The sequence below is a fragment of the Calliopsis andreniformis genome, unplaced genomic scaffold (genome assembly GCF_051401765.1).
Source record: "Calliopsis andreniformis isolate RMS-2024a unplaced genomic scaffold, iyCalAndr_principal scaffold0114, whole genome shotgun sequence".
NCBI lineage: Eukaryota > Metazoa > Arthropoda > Insecta > Hymenoptera > Andrenidae > Calliopsis > Calliopsis andreniformis.
The window spans coordinates 345,917-352,310 of NW_027480523.1; positions in this window are offsets into that span (position 1 = coordinate 345,917).

Sequence of the window (6,394 nt, forward strand, 5' to 3'; positions counted from 1 at the left end):
GTTATGATTGTTGTGGTTATTATGGCGGTTACTATGATTATAATGGTTGATAGTTTGGTTATTATAATTATCATTCAGATTATTATGGCTATTACTATTATTATGGTTTTTATGGCTATTATAATGGTTATTGTGATTGTTTCCAAGCTTATTATGGTTATCATTATGATCATTATGATTATTATGCTTCATAGTATGATTGTGACGTATATTATGGTCATCACTAGATTATTCTGGTGATTATGACTATTACGATTATTAAGGTTATAATAACTATTATTAAGGTTATTGCCATGATAATTCTGTTTATTAATACGATGTTATGATTATTTCAGTTAGTATATCAATTACGATGATTATTACGGCTATTATGATTGTTGCGATGATTATTATGATTATTACTACGATTGTTATGATTGTTGTGGTTATTATGGCGGTTACTATGATTATCATGGTTGGTAGTGTGGTTATTATGATTATCATTTAGATTATTATGGCTGTTATGATTATTATGGCTCTTATGGCCATCATAAATGTTATTATGATTTTTCCAGGTTTATTATAGTTATTATAATGTTTGTTATGATTATTATGTTTCTTAGTATGATTATGACGAATATTATCATAATCACTAAGATTATTCTGGTGGTTTTGACTATGACGATTATTATGGATATAATAACGATTATCAATGTTATTTCCATGATAATTCTGTTTATTATTTCGATGTTATGATTACTACAGATAGCATAACTATTACTATGATTATTACAACTATTATGACTGTTGCTATGATTATTATGATTATTATTACGATTGTTATGATTGTTGTGGTTATTATGACGATTACTATGATTATTATACTTGATAGTATGGTTATTATGATGATGATTTAGGTTATTATGGCTGTTATGATTATTATGGCTCTTATGGCCATCATAAATGTTATTATGATTTTTCCAGGTTTATTATAGTTATTATTATGTTTGTTATGATTATTATGTTTCTTAGTATGATTATGACGAATATTGTCATAATCACTAAGATTATTCTGGTGGTTTTGTCTATGACGATTATTATGGATATAATAACGATTATCAATGTTATTTCAATGGTAATTCTGTTTATTATTACGTTGTTATGATTATTACAGTTAGTCTAACTATTACTATGATTATTACGGCTATTATGATTGTTGCTATGATTATTACGATTATTACTACGATTGTTATGATTGTTGTGGTTATTATGGCGGTTACTATGATTATTATGGTTGATAGTGTGGTTATTATGATTATCACTTATATTATTATGCCTATTATGTTTATTATGGCTTTTATTGCTATTATAATGGTTATTGTGATTGTTTCCCATCTTATTATGGTTATCATTATGATCATTATGATTATTATGTTTCATAGTATGATTGTGACGTATATTATGATCATCACTAGATTATTCTGGTGATTATGACTATTACGATTATTAAGGTTATAATAACTATTATTAAGGTTATTGCCATGATAATTCTGTTTATTAATACGATGTTATGATTATTTCAGTTAGTATATCAATTACGATGATTATTACGGCTATTATGATTGTTGCGATGATTATTATGATTATTACTACGATTGTTATGATTGTTGTGGTTATTATGGCGGTTACTATGATTATCATGGTTGGTAGTGTGGTTATTATGATTATCATTTAGATTATTATGGCTGTTATGATTATTATGGCTCTTATGGCCATCATAAATGTTATTATGATTTTTCCAGGTTTATTATAGTTATTATTAGGTTTGTTATGATTATTATGTTTCTTAGTATGATTATGACGAATATTGTCATAATCACTAAGATTATTCTGGTGGTTTTGACTATGACGATTATTATGGATATAATAACGATTATCAATGTTATTTCAATGGTAATTCTGTTTATTATTACGTTGTTATGATTATTACAGTTAGTCTAACTATTACTATGATTATTACGGCTATTATGATTGTTGCTATGATTATTATGATTATTACTACGATTGTTATGATTGTTGTGGTTATTTAGGCGGTTACTATGATTATTATGGTTGATAGTGTGGTTATTATGATTATCATTTAGATTATTATGCCTATTATGTTTATTATGGCTTTTATTGCTATTATAATGGTTATTATGATTGCTTCCAAGTTTATTATGGTTATTATTATGATTATTATGATTATTATGTTTCATACTATGATTATGAAGAATATTATGATCTTCACTAGGGTTATTCGGGTGATTATGTCTATCACGATTATTATGGCTATAATAATGATTATTAAGATTATTTCGATGATTATTATGTTTATTATAATGATGTTATGATTATTACAGTTAGTATAACTATTACTATGATTATTAGATCTATTATGATTGTTGCTATGATTATTATAATTATTATTACGATTGTTATGATTGTTGGGGTTATTATGACGATTACTATGATTATTATGTTTGATAGTGTGGTTATTATGATTATCATTTAGATTATTATGGCTATTACTATTATTATGGTTTTTCTGGCTTTTGTATTTGTTATTATGATTGTTTCCAAGTTTATTATGGTTATCATTATGATTATTATGATTATTATGTTTCATAATATGATTATGACGAATATTATGGCCATCACTAAGATTATTCTGGTGATTATGTCTATCACAATTATTATGGCTATAGTAATGATTATTAAGATTATTTCGATGATTATTCTGTTTATTATAACGATGTTATGATTATTACAGTTAGTATAACTATCACTATGATCATTACGGCTATTATGATTGTAGCGCACGATTATTAGGATTATTACTACGATTGTTATGATTGTTGTGGTTATAATGGCGGTTACTATGATTATTATGGTTGATAGTTTGGTTATTATAATTAGCATTCAGATTATTACGGCTATTATTGTTATTATGGTTTTTATGGCTATCATAATGGTTATAATGTTTGTTTCCAAGTTTATCATGGTTATCATTATGATTATTATGATTGTTATGTTTCATAGTAAGATTATGATGAATATTATGATCATCACTAAGATTATTCCGGTGATTATGTCTATCACGATTGTTATTGCTATAATAACGATTATTAAGGTTATTTCCATGGTAATTCTGTTTATTATGACGTTGTTATGATTCTTAGAGTTAGTCTAACCATTACTATGATTATTACGGCTAATATGATTGTTGCTACGAATATCATAGTTATTATTTTGATTGTTATGATTTTTGTGGTTATTATGACGGTTACTATGATTATTACGTTTGATAGTATGGTTATTATGATTATCATTCAGATTATTATGGCTATTACGATTATTATGGTTTTTATGGCCATTATATTGGTTATTATGATTGTTTCCAAGTTACTTATGGTTTTTATTATGATTATTACGATTATTATGTTTCATAGTATGATTATGACGTATATTGTGATCATCACTCAGATTATTCTGCTGCTTATGGCCATTACGATTATTGTAGGTATAATAACGATTATTAAGGTTATTTCCAAGGTAATTCTGTTTATTAATGTGTTGTTATGATTATTAGAGTTAGTCTCACTATTTCTATGATTATTACGGCTATTATGATCATCACGAAGATTATTCAGGTGATTATGTCTATCACGATTTTTATGTCTATAATAATGATTATTAAGGTTATTTCGATGATTATTCTGTTTATTATAACGAAGTTATGATTATTACAGTTAGTATAACTATTACTATGATCATTACGGCTATTATGATTGTTCCGATGGTTATTAGGATTGTTACTACGATTGTTATGATTGGTGTGGTTATAATAGCGGTTACTATGATTATTATGGTTGACAGTTTGGTTATTATAATTATCATTCAGATTATTATGGCTATTATGATTATTGTGATTTTCATGTCTATTATAATGGTTATTATGATTGTTTCCAAGTTTATTATGGTTATCATTATGATTATTATGATTATTATGTTTAATAGTATGATTATGACGTATATTATGATCATCACTAAGATTATTCTGGTGATTATGACTATTACGATTATTATAGCTATAATAACGATTATTAAGGTTATTTCCATGATAATTCTGTTTATTGTTACGATGTTATGATTATTACAGTTAGTATAACTATTACTATGATCATTACGGCTATTATGATTGTTGCTACGATTATCATAGTTATTATTATGATTGTTATGATTTTTGTGGTCAGTATGACGGTTACTATGATTATTATGGTTGATAGTTTGGTTATTATAATTGTCATTCAGATTATTATGGCTATTATGATTATTATGGTTTTTATGGCTGTTACAATGGTAATTATGATTGTTTCCACGTTTATTATTGTTATTATTATGATTACTATTATTATTGTGTTTCTTAGTATGATTATGATGATTATTATGGTCATCACTGAGATTATTATGGTGATTATGATTATTACGTTTTTTATGTCTATAATAACGGTTATTAAGGTTATTTCCATGATAATTCTGTTTATTATTTCGACGTTATGATTACTACAGTTAGCATAACTATTACTATGATTAGTACAACTATTATGACAGTTGCTATAATTAGTATGATTATTATTACGATTGTTATGATTGTTGTGGCTATTATGACGATTACTATGTTTATTATGGTTGATAGTCTGGTTATTATGATTATCATTTAGATTATTATGCCTATTATGATTTTTATGGCAATTATAATGGTTATTATGATTGCTTCCAAGTTTATTATGGTTATTATTATGATTATTATGATTATTACGTTTCATAGTGTTATTATGACGAATATTATGATCATCACTAAGATTATTCTGGTAGTTTTGACTATGTCGGTTATTATGGCTATAATAACGATTATTAATGTTATTTCCATGGTAATTCTGTTTATTACGACGTTGTTATGATTCTTAGAGTTAGTCTAACTATTACTATGACTATTAAGGCTATTATGATTGTTGTTACGATTACCATAGTTATTATTATGATTGTTATGATTTTTATGGTTATTATGACGGTTACTACGATTATTATGGTTGATAGTTTGGTTATTATGATTATCATTCAGATTATTATGGCTATTATGATTATTATGGTTTTTATGGCCATTATATTGGTTATTATGATTCTTTCCAAGTTTATTATGGCTCTTATTATGATTATTATGATGATTTTGTTTCATAGTATGATTATGACGTATATTATCATAATCACTAAGATTATTCTGGTGATTATGACTATTACGATTATTATGGCTATAATAACGATTATTATGGTTATTTCCATGATAATTCTGTTTATTATTTCGATCTTATGATTACTACACTTAGCATGACTATTACTATGATTATTACAACTATTATGACTGTTGCTATAATTAGTATGATTATTATTACGATTGTTATGATTGTTGTGGTTATTATGGCGGTTACTATGATTATTATGTCTGATAGTATGATTATTATGATTATCATTCAGATTATTATGGTTATTATGATTATTATAGTTTTTATGGCCATTATAATGGTTATTATGATTCTTTCAAAGTTTATTATGGCTCTTATTATGATTACTATGATTATAATGTTTCCTAGTATGATTATGACGTATATTATCATAATCACTAAGATTATTCTGGTGGTTTTGTCTATGTCGATTATTATGGCTATAATAACGATTATTAATGTTATTTCCATGGTAATTCTGTTTATTATGACGTTGTTGTGATTCTTAGAGTTAGTCTAACTATTACTATGATTATTACGGCTATTATGATTGTTGTTACGATTATCATAGTTATTATTATGATTGTTATGATTTTTGTGTTTATTATGACGGTTAATATGATTATTATGTTTGATAGTTTGGTTATTATGATTATCATTTAGATTCTTATGGCTATTATGATTATTATGGTTTTTATGGCTATTATAATGGTTATTATGATTGTTTCCAAGTTTATCATGGTTATCATTATGATTATTATGATTATTATGTTTCATAGTACGATTCTGACGTATATTATGATCATCACTAAGATTATTCTGGTGGTTTTGACTATGACGATTATTATGGCTATAATACCGATTATTAATGTTATTTCCAAGGTAATTCTGTTTATTATTACGTTGTTATGAATATTACAGTTAGACTAACTATTACTATGATTATTACGGCTATTATGATTGTTACTATTATTATTATGATTAACATAACGATTGTTATGATTGTTGTTGTTATTATGACGATTACTATGATTGTTATGGTAGATAGTGTGGTTATTATGATTATGATTTAGATTATTATGGCTATTATGATT